Raw genomic sequence first — 14609 nt, forward strand, 5'->3', positions numbered from 1 at the left:
ATAATCCATAAAGAAAATAAACAACCCACTTTTAAAAGCGAAATTACGAGTTTTTTTAAATATTTTATTCGCAGTTTCGTGTTAGGGGTGTCAAAAATTCCTACAAACATTCTGATACACCTAGTGGAGCGATCCATTGCACCATAGCTATATCAACTTAAATTTTCAATACAAGAAAATCTCTTCTCGTCGACTCTTGACTTGAAGTCGAAAAATATCTATAACCATAATCATCGAGGCCCTTAATCCTTGACCTCTCGATGATTCACTCGTCCGTCGGATTTTCTGACACCTCCCTCTTCCCTGAGTTTTACTAAACTATCATCTCATTCCTGTCATCAACATATACGTTCCATAATCTCAATCATATCATAATTCTGGGGAACAATGCCCATCTACATATCTACATTGGTAAACTATCTAAACTTACAAGATATATTCTACGTACCGAATCACTCGGATTTCCAAAGATTCGAAACTACAGCTCCCGGCAGGGATCCGGAAAAATGTCACATCCCCTAACTAACCTTACCCCCCTCCTCCTTGCGCCAGTGGAATGCGCTTACTAATTTACTAACTATCGTTTCGAATGACTATGTGTGATTTTTCCTACATCTCCATCAAAGCATAAAGTACAAAACTATCGTCAACTAACATATATACTCATCCAAAGACTTAATAAGGTATCTTGTTATACTATCACTCCCGTTTGGGATCCAATATACTGATTAACGTGTTACGTATGTCGACCCCTTTTACTTCTATTTTATATGCCACTTCCCTTCTTGTCACCCGAATGATTCGTAACATAATAGCAATGACTTTGCCATTATGACCGCCCGCTCCATATCAGAGCAATAATCTCTATTCTCCAAGGTTAGGCATTTGTAACCCGCCGAGGCCCATGATCGGCTCCTGTTCGCATCTTTTATTCGCCATGTGGAAAATCCATTTCTCCAAGTTTCAACTAAAACCTGCCTCATTTGACCCATAGCGAATGCGAACACCGATTTTCCAGGCAACCATCTGTGGCCGAATAAAATCACGAAAAAAAAAACAAAAACACCAAAAAAACCAAAAAAAAAAAACAAAACAAACAAACAAACAAAACAAAACAATAAAACATGCGAATAACTTCCGAAATAATAAATCATGACTGTAACGCAACATTCAACCTATCAATGATAATTCATGCTGACCCCTGTATCTCAATTAGCCATCTCATAATACCGTTTTTTTTTCTTTATAATTATATATACGTTCCTTTATTTACTTAAAATCAACTCAACCGATTTAAGGTGCGACGGCCTCCCGAGGCAAATTTTACAACAAATATAATAATCATATCAACATTTTTTTAATCACAATAAATGTAAAAACACTTCACTTTGCTCTCAAAATGCATTGCTCAGAACATATTGTTCTCACAATGATTTGCTCCTAGCAATCTTTGCTCTCAGAAGATATAGAATGCATTAATCTATGAATACATTACTTTCAAAGCATTTTCTTTCAGAACAATTTGTTCTTAGAACAATTCGATCTCAGAACAATTTGATTTAAGAACAATTTGATCAAAGAACACAGTGCTCTAAGAACATATAGCTCTAAAAATTTATCGATCTGAAAATACATTGCTCTGAGAACAAATTGCTTTCAAATATTTTTCTCTCAAAACACTGTGCTCCCCAAACACATTGCTCACAGCACGGAACAATTTCATTTTATGCAATTTGCTCTCATACCATTTTGTTTTCAGAATTAATTTCTCCCAGAATACTTTGTTCTTAAAATACATTGGTTTTATATACTTTGCTCTCTGAATAAATGGCTTTCAGAACATTCTTCCCTCCATAATATTTTGCTCCCAGGAAGTTTTATTTACAGAATACCTTGGTCTCAGAATCAATTGCTCTGAGAGCATTTTTATCTCTCCGAGCATTTTTATCTCTCAGAACATTTTTCTTTCAGAATACATTGCTCGTAGAATACATTGTTCGCAGAATACATTGCTCGCAGAATACATTGCCCACAGAACATTTGCTCTCCATGCAGTTTTCTCTCTGAACAGTTTTCATTCAGAGAACGTTGCTTTCATTATACAATGCATTCGACGTTGAGACAAGCAGACGATTTGAACAATTATAAAATCTCCCCTCACTGAAACGAACTTGTGATCGTCTCAAGTAAAACCAAAATATACTATTGTTTACTCCAACAAAGGGTTTAGACAGCCATGCTTTCCATCCTTTTTGGACCCCTGTCGGAAAAGTCGAACCAAACTTTTACCCTAATTTAAAGCGCCAGTAGGGCAGCCAGAGATAGGCATACAGGCATTTGTTTTGTCGTAAATAATTAGCCTGCTAATAAATTATTTACTGAGCATGAGCTGTACAGCGGCGCATCTCTGATCTCGCTCGTTGAACATTGTGTCACTTTCAGACATGATAGAAGCCTCCTATCGCTCTTGGCATTTGTACACAACTGGTCAATTAGTAGATGGTCTTCAACAAAACAAGAAAATCGATTTTCATCAAACGGAAATCGAATGTTGTGCGACAATTTTATCGTTCCACCCTGTACTCGTCCAATATTTTATGGAATGATCCATTTGTCGTCGGAAGTTGACAGATGTTTTAGGCTAAAAGACAAAAAATAAATCTAAAACATCTATCGACAATTGAAATAAGGTACTTCACAATAATAACTATGACACATGAAACAAAGAATTGCGTGTTTTTGATTTGATTCGATCAAACAATGGAACCAATGATATTAATAACCGAGTTTGCTTGCCATTTTACAGTAATGCCTCAAAGTTTACCGACCTGTAAGACAATTTTGCAATAATTGGATTCGTTTAGTTTCGTTCCATTTTGTTCAATTTATTTTCATTTTTTGTACGAACACGAAACGAAACTTTTCATATCGTTTTCTTTCGTTTGTTTTTCGTTTTGCTTCGTACATTTATGATTATGACCAGAAGGTACGAAGGTTTAACAAAAAAACAAAACGATAAAACATGAAAAGTTATAATTAAGGCAACTCAAAAATTGCATTTATTAATCAGATTGATTAAGTTGACAAAGTAATTATATAACAAATTCATAAATCTACAAAAATATTTAAATTTCACGCTATAAGAACATTTAATGAGCATTAAATGCAATTTTTAAGTTGTCCTAATAAGACGAAACGAAACGAACGAAACATATTTTGTAAAATTTTTGCTACGAAATTTTAGACCCACACTTGGTTCTTCCGGGCTTCGCCCTTGACTCCAACATAGCTTATCACCATGCAAAGAAAAAAAAAGATAGTCACAATACGAGAAAACAGTACATCTCTTTTTATGCTAAAATTATAGTTTGCCTTGTGAAAACTAATCACTCTGTTACATGTGATGATAATTGTCGATTTCAGCTTGTACACATGCAAACACCTGCTTAAAATAAACGATACACTTCGTTCTTCGGAGCAGAAGTAATTAGAGAAACAAATCGGCAAAGTAAATCAACTGTTATTTTGAGAAAATCTACCTGTCTTACTTGAATGAGCGCTGTATCTCTTTGTTTCTTTTTTTATTATTATTATTATTATTATTATTATTATTATTATTATTATTATTATTATTATTATTATTATTATTATTATTATTATAATAATAATAATAATAATAATAATAATAATAATAATAATAATAATAATAATAATAATAATAATAATAGTTTAATCTTTGTTTATTATTATTATAGTTTAATCTCGCGAAATTCTCGTATCTGAACACCTGCTAATCATAGAGGTGCTTCTTAAAACAAACGGAATTAGTAATAAAACATGTTTATTTTCGGTAAAATTTATACTATTTATTTATTTACTAGCGAGGGTACCCAGCGTTGTCCGGGTGTAGAGAGGTAGTGTAGGGAGGGGTGGGGGAGTCAAAACAACAGTAGGCAACTCGGGTGGAGAGAGGTGTTAAAAAAGTGGAAGTAAACAGGCAGACTCGAACCCGTAATGCGAAGGAGGAAAACAAAGTAAAAAGAAAAACCCTAACGTCTTAGCTGATGCGTTCATCACCAAACCAGAAGTCGCGAGCGTTGGAATTAAAGGTAGTTAATACAACGGAGACAATGACTTTGCAAAAATGTCGAAGAAAAAAGCGACCTCTCCTTGTAAAAAAAAAACAACACAGTTTAGGGTGATTGGTTGGTTGGTTGTTTTACGGCATATCAACCCTTTTCAGGTTATTTAATGCCGAATCCAAAGATTTTGAGAATTTTTTTTAATAGAATATTTGTTTTCACGTCGGTTTCTATTTAACCCATAGTTGGGACCCTAACAGGTACTACCACTCCGGGTCAGAGTGGACCTGGGAGCAATGGTAATTAAAGGGTGGCTCCACACTCCCCAAAGCCCACAAGACGGAGCCTCACCACTGGATATCGTTTAAGGTCATATCCAGGACCCCAGTTTAGGGTGAATATATATCAACCTATGTCACAGTAACATATATTGAGCGAGTTTTTAACAGTCTATTGTATATTTTTTTATTTTTAACTTATTTTCCCAAACTTACCAGCAGAGAGTCCGGCGCCATTTAAAATTTTCCAATACATCGGTAAAAACCGTATGTTTTTCGAGCCGAATAAACATGTCAGATTAAATAAAAACACTAAAAAATTATCCAGTTAGGTAGGAAAGTAACTTATCTTGCCTTTGGTAACATTTATTTGTTATATATTTGTTTTTTGACAACTTTTTCGAATCTATATGAATAGTAAAACAAACCCCGAGAACCTTCCAACGCACTGCCAGATGTTTTGTTCTCAGAGCATTTGCACTCCGTACTTTTGCTGTTCTTTTTTGAACATTTTTTTTTCTTAGAGAACGTTGCTCTCAGAATACAATAATCCCGATATTGAGATAGACAGACGACCTGAACAATTGTAAAAATCTCCCTCACTCAAACGAAGCCTGTGATCGCGTCAGGTAAAACCAAAATACTTTATTGCTTACTCCATTGCCAAAACAACGTGAAAAAGGAACACATGATTCCGTGACGTCAGACTTGTATTAACTATACGAACTATGGAAAAGCAGAAGCGACTTAATGATATTTTAAAATCTTTGTCTATCTTCTTAAACATCAAGAACGGTTTTACGAGTGTTTATTTGGGTAACCATCGGCTTCCATACGTTTGTTCGTTAAAAAGTGACAAACAAAATATGAGGGGGGTATATGAAATGTCTAATATTTGTGCAATAATATTTTTAAATCGGTTTTAATTTGGCGATAAAATAGATGGCAAGAGTCATGTTTATGGTAAAACTTAATATTTAAAAAGAAATTTAAACACAATTAATTAAAAAAATCTATGTTATAACGGGACATTTTGGAATAATGGAATTTTAATCGTTTAAAACTTTTAAAAATTAATTTAAATTAATTTTTAGGAAGTTGCAATTCAACTGATTATAGTATATATTAATTAGAAGAAAAAAAAACGCCATTGAAATAAAAAACATAATAATATTAAATTTATAGCATTTTTTTATTGCAACTTCAAGGTAAGTTTTTGATTAATACGTGTATTTAAATTAAATTTTTTTTTTACTTATTTGAACTCTTATGTTTCATAATAAATAGACATTTCGATAGATTTAAATATATTTTGTTCAAATTTCGAAAAAAATAAATATGGGGGGCGCACTAAAAAGTATTTCCATTCATATATTTTACGACAGCTGTATTTTATATGTAATTTAATTCTAAAATGGATAAGTATCGAAAATTTCACGAAAATCTGAGCATTAGTTGATTTTTGCTAGAGTTATTAAACACGGGTATGTTTTCACGTTCGACATGCTTACCACATGGGAACGTTATTTTAAAGCGCCAATTATGTAAACATGATTTTGTCCAGCAATTTCATTATTTTCGTACGATGAAAAACATTTAAAAAATAGTTTATTTTGCCCTTCTTCTTTTAAATGGTACAAAAGTTATATTGATAATATTAATTTATAATAAAGTTACATCGTGTTAAATATAGGGGGTAATTCTGTGGTGAATTTTCGAGGTGCCTATTACTCTAACATAGCTTGCCACCAAACCAAAGGAAAAATATAGTTATAATAGGAAAACTTCAATACAGAGTTAAAAGTTACGGAATTAGTAAAAAAAAGATAATTTGTTTATTTTTCGTAGAATTTATACTATCTGTTATAGGTCACACATTTTTTTTAGATTGGGGTCATGTACATTGTTGTTACGCGAAAAAATAAGGCTTTGATATTGGAAGATTGTCTATAAGCTTTTATCCCTGGGAATTAATACATATTTTAGTCACGTAAATTCTTTCGACGTCAAAGTTGAGTTCGTGCTCGACGAAACGCTGGCTAATTCTCAAAGCAGGTTAAGATGAAAGAAAAAAGGTTAGAACTCTTCCTAACTCAGCGTTGTACTTTCTCTATTCCACAACTGTTTCGTTTTTTCCCCAAGCAACTGTCGTATTTTCTCTTTTAATCCTCTAACAGCATCACATTATGTTTTTATGCTGCCACCTCGAACCCCGATAACGCGTAAATTTACGTTTATCTTCTTATTTTGATACTAGCAGGCAGCATGACATTGCCCGGTCGTTAAATACACTTAAATATGATATTTTGATTAATGCAGATTTCGTATTTCTTATTATACTAGCCTGGGTGTTGCCCGCAGTTACCCGGAGTTGCCCGGGTTTTTAGAACTGTGTGTTAAGCAAAAAAAAAAAAAAAAGTGGTAGTAGGCAGGCAGGCTCAGACCCGCACCGCGAAGGAGGAAAAGAATGTGACCCCCTCCCAAAAAAACGTGACGTCTTTGTTATTGCGCCAATCGCCAAACCGGAAGTGATGTAGGTTTAAATTAAGGCTAGACAATCGAAAAGAGGGGATGACTTTCGAAAATATCGGCGGAAAAAGTGACCCCTCCTTGTAGAAAAGTGCTCAGTTGAGGGTGAAGGAATTAATATTTTTGGCCAATGGTCGAGCTTAAAAATGATACCGATCTCGTGAAGATCTGTGGCCTCTGTCGAAAGTTTTAGGTAGACATACATTGATGATTGCTGCATTTTTCCAGATGATCGCTGTCACATTGAGTTCTTCCAATCTTGTCGTCCATGCCATCTCAGATGACTCTGCACTTCCGCCCCAGATTTGCACATCTTGAAGCAGATGTGACATACAAATTGAGCAATTTCCATCGATTTGACTTCCTCTGGAGGTTGAAGGCTATTCCTATGAACAATCACATGTTTTCTCAGACCAGCAGTAGACTTGCAAACTTTGCTGCATGCTAAACAGATCGTTTAGTTCGGACTATCAGGTGCAAAGTTGACCTGAACAGGGGTTTTGTGCGACGTAATGTGATTGACGTAGCCAGCTTTTGACAAAAGCACTTGTTCACAAGTGTAGTATTTCCAGCTCTGTGTGCCATGGTTAAGACCGTCAATTAAACCTTTGTGAAGTTCTCGCTTCAGATTGTTGTGGGCCTGCTTTATTTTCTCTAGAGCAGCACAACTTTCACGTACAAGCTTTCGCCACTTCGGCATTTGCAGAATACGTTCTTCACATGTGTCGATGTCGATTTGTAAGACTTTCAAATTATTCTTTGTAGAGTCCCTGAACCTCTTCCTAAGCTTGTGTTGGGGGCGCTTGCCATTTTCCAGCTCCCCGTAAAAAAATTTGTTTTGGCAGTCTACAATCTTTCATTCGAACCAAGTGGCCCACCCAACGCATGTGAGATCTGATTACAAGGGTCTCAAAATCAGCAAAGCTCTCCATTATATGCTGCATATAAGTCTCAGTGTGCGACAAAAAAAAACAGCATCGTCTGCATACAGTAACTCCTTGACCAAGACATAATGCAGCTTCGATCTGGCATTAAATCTTCTAAGATTAAAAATGCGACCTGTGGTTCAAAACTTTAACATGACACCCCTATCGCAATCTCGAAACGCATGAGCAAGTAGAGCAGCAAAATATATAGAGAAAAGAGTAGGGGCAGAAATATCACCTTGTTTGACGCCATTGACAACTGGGATTTCATCAGACAATTTTCCGTTAAACGAGACTCGAGCTTTCATGTCCCTGTGTAGTTCCTTGAATATTCTAACAAAGGTTGGAGGACACCCTAACTTTCTCTAAAATTAATCGGAGAGCATCCCTGTTAACGGTGTCAAAGATACACAAACACTTGATACAACGATATCTATTATTCAATGCATTTCTCCTGGACTTACCGGGCTGAAAACATCATATCCATAGTTCCTCTGCTAGACCTAAAGCCACTTTGTGGCTCTGGAATAACATTAGGAATAAACATCCTCCAGTAACCTGTTTAATAAAAGTCGTGCGAGAACTTTCCCAACAACTTCCAAAATATAATCCCACGGTAATGGTCACAAATATTCTTCTGTTCCTTTCCTTTAAACAGGGTCACCAAAACACCATCAATCTAATCCTGTGGAACAGAGCACCTTCCCAGGTTTCCTCAACAAAACCAAAGATAGCATTAGCAATATTCTCACCTCCAATCTTAAGAAGTTCCACCGGAACACCATCCAAACCAGGTGCCTTGCCACTGCTGATTTGTGCGATAGCCAACATCCCCTCAACCAGATTAGGCAAACGATCCATTTTGAATATGATATCACATTGTGGTAGGCTATCAATTGCATAAGCTGAGGGATTGTGAAACACATCAAAGTGCTCTTGCCACCTTTTCAAGATATTTTCTGGACCCTTAATGACACCAGAACCATCTTTCGACATCAGGGGAGATATTGAAGAGGTAGGAGGTCTAAATACTTGGCGAGGAGTCCATAAAATTCCTTCAAATTTTTTGTGTAAAACGCCTTTTTGGATTTGCTCCGTTACATTCGTCCACCATTGGTTTTTCATTTTTCTTAGCTCACGTTGCAATGTTGCTTTGATCTCTTTGTATTGTCGCAAATTAGTTGTATGATCAGAATGATCTTCACGAAGTAAAGATTCATAAATTGTCTGCTTATTCATCAGCAACTGATTAATTTCAAGATTGTTGTCGTCAAACCAGTCCTTGTTCTTATCCCTCTTGAAGCCAAAAACTTCACCACCAGCAGAATAAACCTGAGTCTTAAAATTCACCAATGTACCATGAAATGCAAGATTATCGAGCTTTTCCGCCATACTCTTTTGAACTTCAGGGAACTTTAACTTAGCAACATCAATACGGCTAGGCACCTTAACACCACTATGACGAACTTTCTTACGGATTCGTAAATTAAACTTTCCTCTCACCAACTTGTGATCGGTGTCACATTCAGCACTGCGCATGACACCAAGAGTATATGTATCTCGAAGATCGCGTTTTCGAGTTATGATGAAGTAAATTCGGTGACCATGCTTTGAACGTGGGTGTATCTAAGTAGCTTTGTGCTTCAATTTACGGCGAAAAATAGTGTTGCAGATAGCAAGATTAAATTCTGAAAACAGTTCTAGTAGCTTAAGGCCATTAGCATTCATGGTACCGATACCATAGTGGCCAAGAGCACTCCAGGTCTCATAGTTTTTCCCAACATGGGCATTGAAATCACCAAGAATAACAAGTTTTTCATTAATTGGTGTAGATGCAACAACAGAGCGCAGAGACTCATAGAAACACAAGATGTATTCCTCATTCGCTTGAAGGGTTGGTGCATAGACCGAAAAAATATTGATGAATCTGTTATGTGGGAGAGGAACACGAAGTCTCATGATGCGATCACAGATACTGGAAGGAAATTCTATAGTATCAACCAAGGATGTTTTAATCGCAAAACCGACTCCACCATTTCTACGGATACTCTCCGGTTTACCAAAAGAGAGTGTAGCCTGATGATACCTCTGTCATTTGATCTTCTCCTGAGAGACGGGTCTCTGACAGAGCAGCAATATCTATATCAAGTCTCCGTAGCTATGCAGTGACAAGCGCTATCATGCGCTCTGGACGGTTGGATGACGCTTTATCAAGAAGAGTGCGTACATTCCAACAGCATAAATTGAATTTTACTCCTTTTTGGAGATATATTTTTTTTTGTAGAAGAAATTAATGTTTTTGGCCAATTTTTCGATATTTGTCATTCGAAGGGTCGATATTCAAAACGATACCGATCTCGTGAAGATCCGTGGCCTCTGTCGAAAGTTTTAGGTAGACATACATACATACATTTAAACAGACAGGTGATATTTATAATATAAACTAGCGGGGAGTACCCGGCGTTGCCCGGGTGTTTGGAGGTGTGTGTGGTCACCCAGGTATTTGTGTCGGGGGGGGGGGTTAAAAAAGTTTTGGTAGGTAAAGTATGAAGGATCAAACCCGAACCCTTGAGGCAAAGTTGGAAATTAAAGTGTAAAAAAAAAGTGCGACGTTAACCACTGGGCCACCACGAAATACCAACGGAAACACGTTTTAATTTATTTAACTATTTAGAATTAGCAGGTGCCCGTTTTAATGACTTAATGATGTCAACTTTGACTGCGGGGTAGTATTTCATTTACTGCGGGAACGCTTTATTTATTTATTTTTTTGTTTCCCCAAGATGTTGGGGGGACAGCTCCCCCATAACAAGGTGATTGTCCAAATTGAATAGCAATTGTCTGATATGAGGAGAACCTCCACATTGATCAAAGCTGATTGCTTTTGGATGTTCCCGCTTTTATTATTATACGAAAAAGCTTAATGCACATGCGGCGATCGAAAATTGTTGAATATTTATCTTTTCAAAGTCGGGCAAATTAAATATAAAGGCGACCTCCGTTGTTAACTCGTAGATATTATCATTTAGGCGTGATATAAAAAGTTTTAAGAAATTGTGAGGCGACCGATCGGTTCTAGGAAAGAAGCCTTTCTTGGATATACACGAAAACACACACACACACACACACACATACACGCATACACCACTTTCATATCTCGCCACTCAATAATGTCTAGGAGTTTATAAACATTATACTTTACGTTTAAGGCTAACAAATATTTTGTAAACATATATTTTCAAATTTTATTAGAGTTTTGAGTAAAACTTGCGGAGAATGCTCTGTTTTACGGTTGTTTTTAAAATAGAACGGAAATTTAAATTTTATTCCGTTTGATGTTCAACTCACCGTTCACATTCGACTTTTCTAGGTTTTCGGGTATGCTGACAAGGCCCGGGGGTGTCTATTCCGAAAGTCGTTCTTAATATGAGGAGGTTGGGGGTGTATTCCGAAAGCTGTTCTTAACATGGGGAGGTTGGCGGTGTCTATTCCAACAGCCGTTCTTAACATGAGGAGGTTGGGGTATCTATTCCGAAAGCCGTTCTTAACATGGGGGTGTTTATTCGTTGTAAGCATACCCGAAAACCTGTAAAAGTCGGCATTTCCAATGTGAACGCTGAGATATATGTAAAAAAAAAAACAAAAACAAAAAAAAAGTATATCAAATTGATTTTTTTGTTTAAAAATTAAATTATTTCGTTGATAGAATTTTATAAAAAATTATTTAAAAACAATCTTTCGTTTTTTTTTATATACCTTTTATGTAAAATTTCAAATGTTTAGACCCAAAATTTGCCGAATAATTTACTAGAGACCATAAAGGTCAAATCTTTTGAACTTTGACCCTTTGGTAGCCCAATTTTTGGCCAAAAACCGATTAAAAAGCTTGCCCTATGTCTGAATACACTTTATGTAAAATTTCAAATGTTTAGATTGGTTGAATAATTTTGTAGAGACAGCAGAGATCAATATTTTTTTAACTTTGACCCCAATTTTTACCCCTTAACATTTATTGTTTTGGGCTCAAATCAAATTATAAAGTTTGATCCATGATCAAGGAAACTACATCTAAAAATTCAAAGGTTTAGACCCAAAATTGGCGGAGGAGTTTGGTAGAGTTTTCAAAGGTCAAATCGTTGAACTTTGATCCCATGACAGCCAAATTTCTGGACGAAAATCGATTAAAAGATTTTCCCAAATCTAGAGTCTGTGGACTGAAAATTGGCAGAGTAGTTTGGTAGGAAAATGTACACACACAGACACACACGCAGACAGACAGACAATTCCATTTATATATATGTATAGGTTAGAATTGTCCACGTTTTACATGAGACTCACCATTTATCAAGGTTCGAAAGCCACTTAATAAATGTAAGGTAGTCACTGAGACAACAGCATATTAATAGTTAGTGGTGGAAATGGGGTAGAAGTGGATTATTAAGGAGGGTGCATCAGCAAAAACCTGTTTACATTGGACTTGAAGACGACCATATTGTGGTCGGTTGGAACGCAGACCAGCGTAATAGAGTTCCACAGACGGGAAGTTCTAGGAAAAGAAGCTTTGTTAATGGAATTTGCATTTAGATTTAGGCATCGATAAAGAGTGGGGAAAACGGTTGATAGTTGTTGAAGCTAGACGAGTGTTTTTAATGAAAATTTGGCAAGGGAAGGGAGGAAAGATAGATTGGAGCTCAGGCGAGCATTTGCCATGAAAATAACGACAGACTTGCTCTGTGGGAAAGAGGTTGCAGGGAAGACAAAAAGGCATCACTTAATAGGTTTCGAAGCCGGTTTTAAACGCTATCAAGGCAGGATAGGGTGCCTCGAGTAGTTCCCGCCCAGTTATGGCAACACTATCATATTTTAAGACATATCTGGCTCTAATAGCGGTAGAGGATTGCGCCGGGAATTAGATACCTTATGGAGCAGTAAAATGACGCAACCATTTTTTTTTTCCGATGACCTTGAAAGCATTGTGTAATTTTAAGTCTGTAAGGTTTTGAAACCAAAACAACACAGTTATGTTTGTAAAATGTATTTATTTATTTAACTTAACGATTAATGTGTCCTTCAGAAACAGTAACATTTCTTTTTTCGTGACATAGTGCCACTATGAATATTCATTATTTTTTATGCTTTATTCAAAAGGTTAGCATTGGGGAGTGTCTAAAAAATTAGAAATTAAGATTTGGGAACAATTCATAACACACACACACGCATGCGCTAACATTTTGATTAAAACTCTGCTTTTTAAAATATAATTTGCATGAGAGGGATGGATGCGATAAGAAAAGCGAATTGTGGATAGGAACGGGTCGAATATTTAGCAGCGAAGAGAACACGTCGAAGTGAAAAAGTGCTAATAACGTGAATGCCGTGTAAGTGCTGGCAATTACTATTTCTTTCTTTATTTCTTTCCTTCTTTCTTTCTTTAGATTACAAGCTATTTTCGGCAAGAAAAGCAAAATAAATAAATAAATAAAAATAAAATTAAAAATAAAAAAAGATAATAGCATTTAAAAAAAAAAAAAATCACACCGTTGGAAAACCTTACGGATTTTTGTTCTCAAAGGTGAAAAAGGTCGAAATCGAGGCTGAGAAAAGGAAACAAAAATAATCAAGGGACGTAATAAGGAAAAAAATATTAAAAAAAAAATATTGGGATCTTTACACCTTATTTCCGATCCACCTATTTCGTTCATTTTTTTCTTATATTTCATTTTCAAAACGAGCCTTGATCGTTGAAGGCACGTATTAGCACGAGTATTGATTTTAAACCCTCGCAACGTTTACCTATGATTAGCTATGATTTAAGAATCAGTGAATAAAAAAAAAAAAAATTTGTTCTATCAAATCACAAGAAGAACATAGAAATCCCATGAGACCTTATTTAAAAGAGCTTCCGGCAGAAATAGCTTTGGCCGAGCAGGGATGTTGGTTGCAATCTGGAAATGAACTAACACGCATGCGCACACATACGTTTACGTCGATACGTACTTTTTTTGCGCTGACATAATACAACGATCGCTCACACCAAATTGGTATTTTTTATTATCAGGCGCAGCGCCGCATTTCGTGAATTGTTGGTTGTTGGATTACGAGAAAAAAAAAAAAAAAAAGGAAAAAGGAATGAGAGAATAGATTAAGAAATAAAAAAGACCCCCCCCCAAAAAAAACCCAAACAAACAAACACTAGATTGAATACACCAAGGGGCTGGAAATCGGCGTCTTTATAATTCATAACAGACTCCCTTTTCCTTATATATATATATATATATATATATATATATATATATATATATATATATATATATATATATATATATATATATATATATATATATACTACTTTTACCATCCTAATGAATGCATTGACGATGCTGCGTACGAATTTTAGAAAGGTTAACCATTGCAAGATACATCTGCCTTACTTAAAAATACTAGATTTATTTTGGTGTCTTTAGTTAAAAACCCACCATCCAATATTTTTGCTGATGAGGAGACCTTGTTTTCAAAAAAACTATAGGATAAAATTATTGTCCACGACTTAATGTCTATCACAATAAAAACATCGTTTCCGAAACGATCGTACAATTTATTGATTTTGTTTGTTCTTCTTCATGGAATCGATTTTTAATTTTAATTATAAATTATCAATCATCTTACTTAATATTAAAATAGCTCTAGGATATACATGCCTATCGAGCTTATTATATATCTACATTACAACGAGCACTGTTTTCTTTTCTTTTAATTGTATTATTGAATGTACTAATACATTAAAATATACTCTG

Source organism: Euprymna scolopes, chromosome 36 (assembly GCF_053919585.1).
Source record: "Euprymna scolopes isolate OS-2025 chromosome 36, ASM5391958v1, whole genome shotgun sequence".
Classification (NCBI taxonomy): domain Eukaryota; kingdom Metazoa; phylum Mollusca; class Cephalopoda; order Sepiida; family Sepiolidae; genus Euprymna; species Euprymna scolopes.